A 15249-nucleotide genomic window follows, 5' to 3' on the forward strand; every position below is an offset into this window, starting at 1 on the left:
CCAGAAATAAACACTCACCTATATGGTTAACTGATTTTTGACAAACCTACCAAGTCCATTTTATTATTTTTTTATTTATTCCACACACACTCCTTGTGGCCTGCTTGCTCTATGCTCTCTGTGTCCATTTGCTGTGAGTTCCTCTGTGTGTGTGTTTTGTCTTTATTTTTTTAATATTACATTCATAAAATATGAGGTCTCCATATACCCCCCACCCCCCTCACCCCACTCCTCCCCCCACAACAACAATCTCCCCCATCATCATGAGATATTCATTGCATTTGATGAATACATCTCTGAGCACCGCTGCACCCCATGGTCAATGGTCCACACCATAGCCCACACTCTCCCACAGTCCACCCAGTGGGCCATGGGAGGACATACAATGTCTGGTAACTGTCCCTGCAGCATCACCCAGGACAACTCCAAGTCTCAGAAACACCTCCACATCTCATCTCTTCCTCCCATTCCCTACCCGCAGCAATCACCATGGCCACTTTCTCCACACCAATGCCACATTTTCTTCAATTACTAATCACAATAGTTCATGAATAGAATATCAGTAAGTCCACTCTAATCCATACTCTATTCCTCTGTCCTGTGGGCCTTGGATTGGTTGTGTCCACTCCACATCTATATCAAGAGGGGGCTTAGGTTACACATGGATGCTGGATGCAATCCTTCTGCTTTCAGTTGTAGGCACTCTTGGCTCCCTGGTGTGGTGGTTGACCTTCCTCAACACCTTGTTAGCTGAGTGGGGTAAGTACAATAAACCAGAGTGTAGGAGCTGAAGAATGTTGAGGCTCAGGGCCTGACTATCACATGGTCAGTCCAGAGATTCAGTCAGAGATTCAGGGGTATATATTAAACCCCAGCACCAACTACAGTTCTGGTAAAAGTAACAGGAGAGGCTTGTGAAAAAAAGATCACATCTGAGTCCAGCTCCATCACACAGAAACACAAGCTCCAAAGAAGGGCCAACTGACATAGCACTGAACTCCATCTGCCATGACCATAAAACCTGTGGGTCTCTTTAGCCCTCAGAAGAACCAATACCCGGGGTTGTATCTACTTTATCTGTCTCTGGGACTCTGCTGAGGTGTGTATAAGGGCAACCACTCTGATAACCTCCTGGCTCTTTTTGGAGACTCATAGCCATATAAACTCATTTGGCCTTTCCATTTCCCCCTTGATTCTGGTCAAAAAGCATTTTTAACTCCTGGTATTATATGCAGATTGAGATATTCTGCTGGTCTGAGTTGGCCCTTTTATTCAAGGCCATTTTCTAGTTACATCATCAGCTGGTGCTTGGTAGTAACCCCTCGATGCCAGGGAGGCTCATCCCCGGGAGTCATGTCCCACACTGGGGGGAAGGCAACGCATTTACATGCCGAGTTTGGTTCGATACTGGCCACATTTGAGCAACACAGAGGCTCTCAGGATGTAACTCTTAGGCACCCTGCAGCTCTAGGCCTTGTTCTTATTTCAGGTGCACCAGCTAACAAGCATAGTCATTAGTATCAAGGGCTCATTGTTGGAACTTCATTCTTTTTTGGTCTTTGCCATTGCACTTGGGGGATTGTTGCTGTTCCTTTAGGGACTGTGATAGAGCTCCCCTGGCTAAGAACTCAGCACTCCCTCAGTTGTTGTTTTTAATTGTATCCACTATGAAAATATCCAAACATTTTTATGTACCCTGGATATATGCCCTGTAGAACTCCCTGCCAACCATGTGTCCCCTGTCAATAACATCCCACACCAGTATTCTTCCACTGCCATTGTTGAACCTCTCTGTGATCCAAAACTTCCTGAAAAGTGAAGCCAAATATATTGCCTGATTCCATTAATAGTAAAATGGAATATAGCAATGAGTTTAAAGGTTAGATATAGAATACATATTAATTTGGAAAAATTAAGGTAAAAAATAAATTGGGGTATCAAAAAATTTAAAAATGCAAAAGCTTTGTTTCTGATGTTTTGCCTTCCATCACTGCAATAAGTGTTGCCCTGTATGCAAATTGGTAAGGCAACTACTTCTGTCTTTTCCTTATTGTCTACACCGTATCTTTTTCTTTCCTTTTTTCAAATTATTAAGCTTATCTTCACAAAAGTTTTAGATCATAGTAGTTCACATATACAATATACAGTACTCCCACATATCCAACATAAAACCTTTTCCCTTCCACAGCAATAATCTTTTTACATATTCATACTATATTACTGAAACTGATGTACAGATATTGAGACAATAGCTTTCAAACAAGGTAACATTTGTGTTTACATTGTGGTTTATATTTTAGACTATACAATTTTCTACATTTTTTAGTTATCTCATGTTTTACATTATGATTTACATTTTAGCCTATCAGCCCCTATATATTTGTGGTGTAATTTTACATGTCTTATATCCATCCTTGCGTATTCTTGTGGAACACTTCTATTGCCCACTCAGTTACATTGTTTCCATCTATTCAATACCTCTTTCCTCCTCCCCTTATGGACCACAGTGACAGTCAATCTTCATTGCCTGAAGGGCCATGTTCAGAGATACTTGCAACAGTGTTGAGGGTCTGACATGCTCAACTACTACCCTAATGCACTGGGAGCCACCATTTCTCTTGAGAGATACAATTCCCTCTATTTGAGGGCATCAGTCCTCCCCAGGATGTGGGTATACCTTCACTCTCATTATATGGTTCTCTATCCAATGATATAACCCACTATGGCAAAATGAGCATTGTGGTTTGTTTTTTTTTTTTTCCTTGTCTCCCTTTTTTGTTGTTGTGTCACCTTGCTGAGTCAGCTCTCTGTGGCACCCATGGGCCAGGTGGCACCCCTCAGCATTTGCGGGCCAGCTGGCACTCTGCGGCACCTGTGGACCAGTGGCTCTCCACAGCATGTGGGCAAACCCACCTTCACAAGAAGGCCCCAGGATACAAACTCAGGGCCTCCCATATGGTAGATGGGAGCCCAACTGATTGAGCCACAGCCACTTCCCCAACAAGTCCATTTTAACAGGACAAAACAGTCTCTTTAACAAATGGTGCTGGAAAAACTGGATATCTATAACAAAAAGAATGAAAGAGGACCCCTATCTCACTCCCTACAAGAATCAACTCAAAATGGATCAAAGATCTAAATATAAAACCAGGACCATAAAGAAACACCTTCAAGACCTTGTAGTAGGTGGTGGTTTCTTGGACTTTACACCCAAAGCACATGCAACAAAAGAAAAAATAGATAAACGTGACCTCTTCAAAATTAACACTTTTACACCTCACAGGATTTTGTCAAAAGGGTGAAAAGGCAGCCGACTTAATGGGAGACTATATTTGGAAATCACATGTCTGATAAGAGTTTAATATCAAGGATATTTAAAGAGATTTTACAACTCAACAATAAAAAGACAAATGACCCAACTTAAAAATGGGCAAAAGACTTGAATAGTCACTTGGCCAAAGAAGAAATACAAGTGGCAAAAAAACACATGAAAAAATGCTCAACATCACTAATGATTAGGGAAATGCAAATCAAACTACAATAGATATCATTTCACACCTATCAGAATGGTCACTGTTTAAAAGACAGAGAACTACAAATGTTAGAGAGGATGTGGAGAGATAGGAACACTTATTCACTGGTGGTGGGAATGCAGAATGGTGCAGCCAATATGGAGGACTGTTCGGCAGGTCCTAAAGAAGTTGTACAGGGAAGTAGATGTGGCTTAAATGATGGAGTTTATGCCTACCATATGGGAGGACCTGGGTTCATTCCCTGAGGTCTCCTGGTGAAAAAGAAGAGGAAGTGTGCCTGCATGGCAAGCCAATGCCCATTCAAGAACCCGCATGGTGAGCCAGTGCCTGCACAAGTGCCCATGTAAGTGCCCATGTGGTAAGCCAGTGCCCCACGCAAGTGAGTCCCACCACAAGATGATGATGCATCAAAAGAGAGACAAGGGTAGAGTCAAGGTGAAGCACAGCAACCAGAAACTAAGGTGGCACAATTGACAGGGAACCTCTCGCCCCACCAGAGGTCTCCAGGATCGAATTCCAGTGAATCCTAGAGGAGAGAAAATGAGAAGAGAAGACAACACAGACAGCAAAAACAGCAGGGTAGAAGGAGGGGAAGGGGGAGAAATAAATAAAAAAATTTTTTAAGTAGTTGATTATAGACTTGCCATGTGACCCTGCAATACCACTACTGGGTATATACCCAGAAGAACTGAGAGCAGTGATACAAACAGATATCTGCACAACTATGTTCATCGTGGCATTATTTATGATTGCCAAAAGTTGTAAACAACTCAGGTATCCATCAGTCAATGAATAGATGAACAAATTGTGGTATATTCACACACTATGGAATATTATGCAGCTATAAGAAGAAATGAAGTTACAAAGCATATGACAACACGGATGAACCCAAAGGACATTATGTTGAGGACAGCAAGCCAGACACAAAGGACAAAAACTGTATGACTGTGATACTGTGAACCATATATTGTGTAACATATCATATGATTCAAAAAAAACTTACATTTATGCAGTACATTTAATTGAAAAATGTATGTTTTTATTTAAGTGTATTTTCTTTTTACAGGAAGAATTTCCTAGTATCCTGAAGAGATACAGGATTTAATACAATTAACCAGTGATAATCACACAACTCCCCTAAATCATTTCAAAGAATTTAAAGAAAATATGGCTAATGAAAAAAGGATATTACAAAGACACTGGGAGAGCATAAAAAATAATTTGACCCATGGCAACAACCAGCCTTCACTCTTTGCAGGACCAGATTCATAGTTACTTGCAACAACTCTGAGGGCTTGGCACACTGGCCTCTCCTCCCCTATTGGCCACTACCCATGCTCTTGAGAGACTCCCACTCCTCTATCTGAGAACATAGCAGGACTCCCCAGGATGGGAGTCCAACACCTTCCCTATTGTTATGTGGGTCTCCACCCATGATACTGATATAACACACTATGTCAAGATGAACACTCACATACTCCCTAGAAGCCTGCCCCAGGTGTTCCCTATCTCAAATGCCCCCCGCATCCAATGCCCTAAACCAGTAACCCTACCTTGCCCTACTGCCAAAAGAGCATCCCCAACACTGTAGTTTCAACTATGTACCCATTAATCCCTAGTGTTCACATTTTCCCTCCTTCAAACTTCCCCCCAAGTTCCTTGGACAACCCAAACCCCCTCCACACCCTACCCACCCTGGCATACCTGTACCACCTAACCCAATAGCATCACTGCACCGCTGTCATTCTCCACTACATAACTACACATTTCCACCTGATCAAAAATTTTGCCCACATGGACATTGGTTCACAGTCTTCTCTTTTTCTGTTTCCTGTAAACCTCTTCCAGACTCTAGCTCTGTGAGTCTACTCAATTTGTTTAATTCATATCAGTGAGATCATGTAATATTTGTCCTTTAATACCAGGCTTGCTTCACTCAACATAAAGTCCTCAGGATTCATCCATGTTATCTTGTGTATTAATACTATATTCCATCTTACATCTGAGTAATATTCCATTGTCCGTATATACCACAATTTGTTTATCCACTCATCTGTTTAAGGGTATTTGGGTTGATTCCAACTTTCTGCAATAGTGAATAATGCCACTATGAACATTAGTGTGCATATATCTGTCCATGTCCTTGTTTTCAATTCTTCTGGGATATACCCAGCAATGGAATTGCTGGATTATATGGAAGTTCTACAGTTAGTTTTCTGAGGAACCACCATACTTTCCTCCACAATGGTTGCATTATTCTACATTCCCACCAGCAGTGGATGAGGGTTCCCATTCATCCATATCCTCTCCAACACCTGTAGTCCTCTGTTTTATTAATAGCTGCCAGTCTAATGGGTATAAGATGATATCTCATTGAGGGGGAGGGAGGAATAGAATAGATGGAACAGGCAGCATTTTTATGGTGATGGAAGTGTTCTACATGATCTTGCAATGATGGATACAGGCCATGTTAAGTTTCACCAAAATTTATAAAAGTGTATGGTCCAAAATGTAAACCATAATGTAAACCATTGACCATGGTTAGTAGCCATATTTCAATATTTGTATGTCAGTTGTTAACAAATGTGCCATCCACATATAAAATGTTATTAATAGGGGAAGGGAGAAAAGGGGAAAGATGTTGGATATAAGGGAGTCCCCTATATTCTGTATGTGACTTTGCTGTGACCTAAAACTTCTTTGAAGACAAAATGAAAAAAGTAAGACATTGGGGGAATAAATGGAAGAAAATGTCACTGTACATACAGAACAACAGATATTACAAAGATGAAAGGCAAAATGTTTAAAATTTTTTTTCATTATTTTTTATTATCCCAATTTTACTTTATTTTTTTGTATTTTATTTATTTTTAAAACTATCATTATTATTTCATTTGGCTATTTTGTTTGGCTTCATTTTTTAAGAAGTTTTGGATCACAGAAGGGTTACAACTGTGGCAGGAGAGGAACATTTGTGTGGGGTGTCAGTGATGGGGGATACATGGGAGGAGGTTCACCTGGGCATACATATAAGGCATATGAATGTGTTCAAGTGTTCATGGGGCATGGTCATAGTGGGTGGAGATTCACACAATAACCAAAAGAATATTGAATTCCCATCCCAGGGAGTTCTGCCACATTCTCTAATGGAACAGCAAGAATCCCCCAAGTACAGAGGCAATGGCTAGTGAAGGAGGATGGTCCATTGACTGGCCCTTGATATTGATGACTGTGTTTATGAATCTCTACTCTTGAAATTGAAACTTAATCCAGTATTAAAGAGTATCTAAGCATTATCTCCTGAGAGCCCCCTTGTTGCTCAAATGTGTTCTCTTTCTAAGCTGAACTCAGCATATAAATACAATAACTTCCCCCCAGCATGGGACATGACTCCCAGGGGTGAGCCTCCCTGGCACTGAGGGATTACTACCAAGCACTAACTAGCAATACAACTGGAAAAAGACCTTGCCCAAAAGGGGGGAAAAGTAAAGACAAATGAGTTTATATGGCTAAGAGACCTGAAAGTGAGTCAGGAGGTCATTCCAGAGGTTATGTTATGCACATCTCAGGAGGATCTCATTAGACACTACCCCAAAAGGTTGGACTCCTGAAGACTCTGGTGACATCCAGAGACTATGATCAGGACAGATAGCTTATGGGTTTGGTGCCTTGTCAGTGGGTCCTATTTTGGGGTTTGTACTCCCAATGTGACAGAATTAGACTCAGTTGTGGCTTCCCTACCATGCCTCTTCTGTCCCTTCTATTTGAACCTTTAGTTGGTGCTGGAGTTGGTAGGTGTATTTCCAAGAGACTTGAATCTTTGGGCTGTCCATGTGCCCCACTCAGCCTTGAGCATCAACAGAGTTGTAACACCTACACTATAATTCATTGGACTCATCCATGACAATAACAAGGAGGGGATGATGGACAACCATCATACCAATGAACTGAAAGAGTCTACAACTGCAAAAGAGTCCTATCCATTGGCCCTAGGGACTAAAGCCCCTTTTAATTACAGGTGGAGGATTCCCAGAATCCTCAGGACTGGGGAATGAAATGGACTAGAGTGGACTTACTGGTATTCTACAATAGATTTATTGTGATTCTCAATGGAAGAACTTATATCATTGATGTGGAAGCAGTGGCCACTGGAGGCTCTGAGGTCAGGGAGAGGGAAAACAGGTATAATATGGGGATATTTTTGGGACTTGGGAATTATCCTGAATGGCATTGCAATGACAGATACAGGCCATTATATATCTTGCTATCACCTTCAGAATTGTGTGGGAGAGAGTATAAACTACAGTGTAAACTATAATCCATGCTTAGTGGCAATACTCCAAAATGTGTTCAATTGCAATGAACGTACCACACCAATGAAGGATGTTGTTAATATGGGTAAATGTGGGTGGCGTAGGGAGTAGGGCATATGGGAACTACCTATATTTTTTATGTAACATTTATGTAATCTAAATATCGTTTTTGTTTTTTTTTTAAAAAGGAATAAATTGTTTTAGGAGAAAAAGAATAATTTGAAAGCCTGCAAAGGAAAGTTATAGACCCTATGGGAATGAAAGGCATGATGGATGAGATTAAAAATACATTAGAGGCACAGAAAAGCAGATTCAAATTGCTTGAAGACAAAACTAATGATTTTGAAGACAGAACATCTGATCTGGAAAAGACAGAAGAAAAGAATGGAAAAAATGGAACAGGAAGTCAGGAAATCGAATGACAATGAAAAACACACAAACTTTCACATTATTGATGTCCCAGAAAAAGAGAATGGAAAAGAGGTAGTAAGAATATCTGAGGAAATAATGACTGAAAAACCCTTCCCAACCCTTATAAAGGACATAAATATCAACATCCAAGAAGGACAACACATCCCAACAGAATAAATCCAAATAGGCCTACCCCAAGACATCTACTATTCAGAACGACAAATATCAGAGAAAAAGAGAGGATTCTGAAAGCAGCAAGAGGAAAGCAAAGCATCACATACAAGGGAAACATGGTAAGATTAAGGTTCGGCCTCTCATCAGAAACCATGGAGGAGAGAAGAAATTGGGATGATGTATTTAAGGTGCCGAAAGAGGAAAACTGACAGCCAAGAATTCTGTACACAGCAAAGCTGTCCTTCAAAAATGAGGGTGAGTTCAAAGTCTTCACAAACAAAAACTAATAGAATATGTTACCAAAAGACCAGATTTGCAAGAGATGCTAAAGGAGATAGTGCAGCCTGAAAGAAAAAACAAGGACAAGAGATTTGGAGAAGAGTTGAGAAATGATGATTATTAGGAAGGGTAAACTAAAAGATAAAAAGACAATAGAACGATTTGACAACAAAGAGTCAAAAGATGAAATGGATAAAGCAAGTTATGCCTTTACAGTTATAACACTGAATGTTAATGGATTGAAGCCCCCAATCAAAAGACATAGACTGAGAGAATGGATAAAAAAATATGAGCCATCTATATTTTGTCTACAACAAATCCATCTCAGGCTTAAGCACAAAACCAAATTAAACATGAAAGTTTGGAAAAAGTTATTCCATGTAAACAGTAACCAAAAAAGAGCTGGAGTAGACCAGATAAACATAAAATGACAACATTATAGTATATGAACAATAATTATTCAGTGCAACTGGCAAATTATTCCTGTGATTAGTATTCTGTAATTATTTTCATACAATAAAAGCACTTGCTTTTAACTGAAGAGGGCTGGAGAAGAGATAAAGGTTTGGATACACCATTTTTCTTTAACCCTTTCTTATTCATACTCTTTAATTAAAATAATCTATCTAGATCTATAATGATTTAGCTTGATGACTGTTGAACAAGATTTTTAGTTTTTCTGCCTCTTGAAATTATGAGTTGGCAAATTATCTGCTGTAATTCATTCCAATAAGATGTGAAGGATTCCCAAATAGGAATTTGATTATCTAGAAAGAATTATGGCCTAAATGGAAATTAAAGAACTAAACCATTAACTTATTTCTTTCTTAGAGATTATGATGTTCAATAGTTAGAGCTATAAGACAAAAATCAGAATTATGTTCTAATTAATTTCTATTATACTTGAATTGTTATTTATATTTATAAATGTTTGTTACTATGCTATTTATTTTTTATAATTGATTATATTAAATCTAACCTGGCCTTCCAAAAAAAAAGGTGGGGGGATGAAGTGTAGGAACATGGTTCACATATGCTATTGCAGTTAAGTTGATATGCAAGCTAACAAGATTGTTATGGATTTAGGGTGCTGAATTTAAAGCAAATATTGGAGAATAGTCAAGCTCATAGAGACAGTACAGACAGCCAGAGAATGGGAGAATGGGAAGTTAATGCACAAAGGGTATAGAGTTTCTGTTTGGGGGGATAAGAAAGTTTTAGTAATACAAATAGGGTACTGTAGTATTGTAAATGTGATTAATCCCATCGAATTGTAAGCTTGGGAGTGGTTGATAAGGGAAAATATATTATATATATAATATATATTATATATTATATATTATATATTTTTCCAGGAGGAAGGGAGGGAAGGAGGAGCTCTAGCAAGGGAAGAGAAAAGGCTCAAAGGGACGTTACTGGGACATATGAAAACACTGAAATACAGACTAGAAGATTTATATCAATGTTAAATTTCTTGAACTTGATAATTTTCCTTAAGGTGGCTACATAAGCGAATATCCTAATTCTTAGGAAATGTACATGGCATGGTGATGTATATAACCTATACTCAACTATTCAGAAGGTGGGTAAATACATATGTACGTATGTACATACATACATACATATATCAAATGTGGCAAAATGTTAAAATTGGTTTGTCTTTTCATAACTGTCCTGTAAGTTTGAAAGTATTTCAAAGTAAAAAGTTACAAAAGAACAGATGCTCTGGGTCATACAAATTTTTATTTGACTCCTAGCTTGCCACTTACTATTGAGTGTCTTGAGCAATTTATATAATCCCTCTGACTCTGAGTTTCCTCATGGGTAAAATAGCAATAATACTGTTCACCCACCCACCCTGTTTTTTTTAAAAAGAATCTCTTGGACATGTTACAGTAATCAAAGTTTCCAGAAGGTAAGAGAAAGCTCGGTGCTGGCTGCACTACTATATGACAGTTTTGGTTTTTTTTAAGATTTATTGTTTTACTTATTTCCCCCCCTTTGCAGCTTGTTTTTGCTCTCTGTTCTCTGTGTCCATTCGCTGCACGTTTTTCTGTGTCTGCTTTCTCCCTTTCTTGGGCCTTCTTGCTGTGTCAGCTGTCTGCAGTGCGCCAAGGAGGCCCCGGGATGCAAACCCAGGGCCTTCCATATGGTAGACAGGAGCCCAAATGATGGAGCCACAGCCGCTTCTCAACGACAGCTTTTAAATCACTTCTTTTCACCCCTTCTTCCCAGGTCCTTAAGATCTGGTGGAGGGAGTATCCATTGGAACAGAATCCCAGCCCCAAAGTTGACCTGCTGAGTGACTCCGGGCAAGCCCATCACTCCAAGGCTCAATTTCTTCATACATAAGAGGGAGACAACAACAGTAGCTAACTCACAGAACGATGCAGGAGATGAAATAAGACATGCGAGGAAAGCTCCTCTACCAGTGCCTGGCACAGAGCAAGAGCTTGCTCAGTGATGATTTCCTTCCCGTACTGTTTCCTCCTTGCGACCTCATCCCAAGCACACCAGGGTCTCATGGTTTAGAACCCATTTCCAGTTCACCTTCAGCAAATGCTCCAGCCTGCACACAGCAAACACAGTGGCAGAAAGATCTCCCCACCACAAAGTCCACTACCTGTAATAACCAGAGCTGCAACCACCCAACAGCACAAAAGGGAAAAATCTGGAAGCCCTGTCCTGAGCCTCCTGTTTGCGAGGAGGCAGTGCTGCAACCAGCTCCAGTTAAAGAAACAGAGAGAGATCACTGAGACCACTTTAACCCAAAGCATAACCACCAGAGCTGCGCCCTCCCAGTCTGGCCGAGTCCAGAGTAAACTTAAAGGAAAATCCCATCTGTTAGAGAATACGCAATCTGCCGCCTTCGGATGCAGCAGGAAGGTGGAATTCATTGTTGAGCTCACAGCACCACCTTGTGGGCGTCCTAGGCCACCACAGCTACTTTAGTCTCAGCACCGAAGTCAGGTTCTCCAGGTTTTTACCATGAACGTCTCCCAAGGGAAATAAATCTATTACCCCATATTTTAACTAATCAAGAACATATTTAACTACCAGTCAGACCATCACCACTGGAGAAATGGAGTATGGGGAGTACAGGGCAAAAGTTTTGTTGTGGACCCAAGTTCAAATCCAGGAGTCAACATCTACACATGTGCCAGGTGGGCTTGGGCAAGACACTGCTTCGTTTCCACATCTGCAAAATGGAGATAGTTGTAGCTGTCCCTCGTTAGGAGAATTAAATCAGTTACTGTATGTAGAGCATCTGGAAATCAGTAAATGTTTGTTCCCTACCCCACCACCCCCCAGCAAGAATTACTGTGAGCTCATTGAGTTGACAGACTTCTTAATCAAAGCAAAGGAGGTTAATGTTGAAATTGGTCTGTGGGAACCAATTTTCATGATATTTTTTAGTGTCTAAAGAACCCCTCCCCATTACTGTCTGAAGACAATATCAAGATCACTGAGCAAGACTCTTTTGTGACCCTCTATTTGGCTATGAGAGGCTGGACAAGAATTCATGTAAGAGAGGCCTTTAGCTTTCAAAGCTGCAACATAATGATTTCATGGGGGAAAAAACGAAGGTAATGGAAAAAGTGATGCAAGCACAGTGCTAGCAAGGCTGGGTGCTGGGTGAACCTGTCCCCCCACCTAGGATGAAAAGACCCTGGAGGGAGAGGAAGCTGGTGGCACAATGAACTGTGGCATCAGCACACAGAGAGTTAAGACTCAAAGGGAACGTAAACATCCTCTCTCCCAAAGCTTCGACAAACTAAAGGCTAGAGAGGACAGGCGCTTTTCAAAGATCACGTAGAAATCAGAGACAGAGCTGGGGCTAAAACCCACAGCTCCTAATCAGAGATAGAAAGGCCCTTTGATAGATGAATTAGAAGACATTTCAAATCAGCAAGAAAAAGATGGATTAGTCAAACAGCCGTGGGATAACTGGCTATTTTAGAAAAGGAAGTAAAGCTAGATTCCTACATCACTTCCAAAATAAATTCCAGAGAGGTTAAAAAAATATATATAAAAACTTAAAGAAATAAAATCATAAAAGTGCAGAAAAGAACGGTTTAGTACTTTTGTAATCTTGGCATGAGACAACCCTTTCAAGGCATGACATAAAACCCAGAGGCCCTAAAGGAAAAACTGATAAATCTGACTATATAAAAATGTTTATAATTGTGCACAAGAAAATAAAGTTAACAGAAAACAATAAACCTGGGAAAGTATTGGCCATACGCATGGTAGACAAAGGGCTAATTTCCTTCGTATAAAACAAGCTCTTGTAAATCAATAAGGAAAAGCCACACAACCTATTAGAAGCGCTGATGTCCAATAAATAGATTTCAAAATACTCACTTTCTCTTATAATTAGGAAAATAGAGATTAAGTCCACATTGGGACTTTACAACCCTATCGGTCTGGTAAAATATTTAAAGTCCAACATTATTCACTGTTGTCAAAGGTGAGGGCAAAGGGGCACTTGCACTTCCTGTCTGTAGGAGCATAAACTGGTCCCACTTTTTAGAAGAACACCTTGGGAAAGTTCACCCAAATACAAACGCAGCCGTCTTTTTTTGCTTTTAGTTTTGGTTTATACCCACAGGCTCTCAGTCAGGGTTCAGAATTCCTTCCTGGGTCCCCGGCCCCAATTTCTCCCAGTTCGAGGGTCCTCGGGTTAGGGGCCGTGCTCCCAGCGAGCAGCTGCGGGACTGGAGAACCAGACCCGCGCCCCTGAGGCCCCTTCTCTCCACCCGCCGCTGCTCCCTGGAGAGGCCCGTCCGAGGGTCCCAGGCGCTGCCTGCCCCCTGCCCTGTGGCCCCCGCTGCTCCTCCCGCAGGGATCGGGTTTCTCGGCCGCCAGGGTCGTGGCGAGCAGGGCCCCAGTCCTGACGTGGTCCCCGCACCCCTGTCCACGTCCACAGGGCCGGACGCTGCCCCGAGCGCCCGAGGGCAGGACCAGGGTCCCCCCTCCCGGGCGGGCGCTGGAGAAGCTGGCGCGAGGGCCCAGGGCTGAGGGAGGGGTGCCCCAAGCGCCGGACGGACGGGGCCCCTCGGGCACGGCTGGTGCGGTCCCGCTTCCAGGCGCCAGCCGTCCCCGGCCAGGGCGCGAGCCGCGGCGTCAGCGCCCTCGAGTGCTCCCCGAGCCCTTCCCTGGAGCAAGGGGGCGGCCGCGGAGCTGCTTCGGGACGCTCGCGCCTCCTTCCAGTCCTGGATCTCAGGGAGAAGAGGAAGGGGCGGCCGGAGGCAGCCCCTGCCCCAGCCCTGCCCGGCCCCTCCCCGTTACGCAGCAGGGTCCCCGCCTTGCGCGCGTCGGCAGAATTAGGAAGTGTCCCCGGGAAGCGCTTCAGGGGGCGAGCCCCTAACGGCTTTCACCGAAAAGGAGGGAAATCGTTGATCAAGGGCCAGGATCTCCTTAGACCAGCAATGTGATTTGTAGAAACTTACCCCAGAAATACGTGCGCAAGTGCGCAGAGATGGTCCTGGCAGCTTTGTTTGTAAGAGGGACAGACTGAAAACCACCTCCGTGTCCATAAATAGGAGAGCGGTCACATGAGTTCAGTACACTCAGCCTGAAAAACGAGGGGGTGGGTTTATGTTTACTAACGTGGAAAGAGCTGCAAGGTTCTTTTGAAAAAAACCATGCTACCCAGTAGCATTGGAATAGGTTTCCTTGTTATTTTAAGAGCTATATATAACAAGAGCAAACACTGTGGGCTAAACTCACTGCCTCCTTTACGTATATTAACTCAACCCTTCCAACAGCTTTCCAGAGCAGGTGTCCATTTTACACACAGGACTACTGAGGGGTAAGGAGGTGACTTAAGGAGTGCCGAGTTAGGAGTCCAGCCTTAGCTTCTAGCACCCACTACTCTGCCTTTCTCTGCATAGGGGGGTGTGCCTCCACTTGTCTGGAAAGAAACCCAAGAAAAATCTCAACACTTGAAATGTCGTCTTTTCCAAGGCTGGTTTTTCTTTATAAAGAGAACAGGATGCTCCGCCCTTCTTTCCTCCAGAATGCGCCAAAGCCACTCGGAACTGAAGCTGCAGCACCACCTGGCGTTCGCAGGCCAGGGCGCCCCAGTTTTCCCTTGCAGACAGGTCTGAGGAATGCTGGTAATCGCACACGCAGGCATCGAGCCGCGCCCCTTTACAGCGCCGCGCTGTGGCCCGCGCTGTACTCAGCTTCTTCTCCCCTCCCACGCGGGCCTTGCTGGCCAGCTGCCCGGACTGTGCAGCTCTAAACAGCCCCCAGCTGCCTGTCGGGATCGCCTCTGCTGCAGAGAGCTGCCTCCCGCGAAGCCACACCCTTCCCGGGGCGACCCACGTGGCTGCAGCAGGGTCAGGGCCTGGCCGTGTTGGCCCCGCTCAGACCCCTCTGAAGGGCCCTTCCAGTTCTCGAGTTCCCCGCCACGACCTCCGAAGCCGGCCCTGGGCTCGCCTTGCAGCTCAGCTTCTCCCTCTGCCGGTGTCTGGCGGCCCCTGTCTCTGTTTCCACTCTTTCCCAGGTGTGGATCCTAAGGGCACAACTTA

At 42.9% G+C, this 15249-nt stretch overlaps 1 long non-coding RNA gene across 1 annotated transcript in view; it reads right to left on the reverse strand.

Moving 5' to 3' along the window:
• Nucleotides 1-14273, reverse strand: part of LOC101432676 (uncharacterized) — a 94847-nt gene extending 80574 nt beyond the window's left edge. Inside the window, exon 1 of the long non-coding RNA XR_011649994.1 lies at nt 14164-14273. This is a non-coding gene — a long non-coding RNA (uncharacterized lncRNA). The remainder of the gene's footprint in view (nt 1-14163) is intronic.
• Nucleotides 14274-15249: the final 976 nt, after the last annotated feature.

The sequence above is a fragment of the Dasypus novemcinctus genome, chromosome 10 (assembly GCF_030445035.2).
Source record: "Dasypus novemcinctus isolate mDasNov1 chromosome 10, mDasNov1.1.hap2, whole genome shotgun sequence".
Lineage (NCBI taxonomy): Eukaryota > Metazoa > Chordata > Mammalia > Cingulata > Dasypodidae > Dasypus > Dasypus novemcinctus.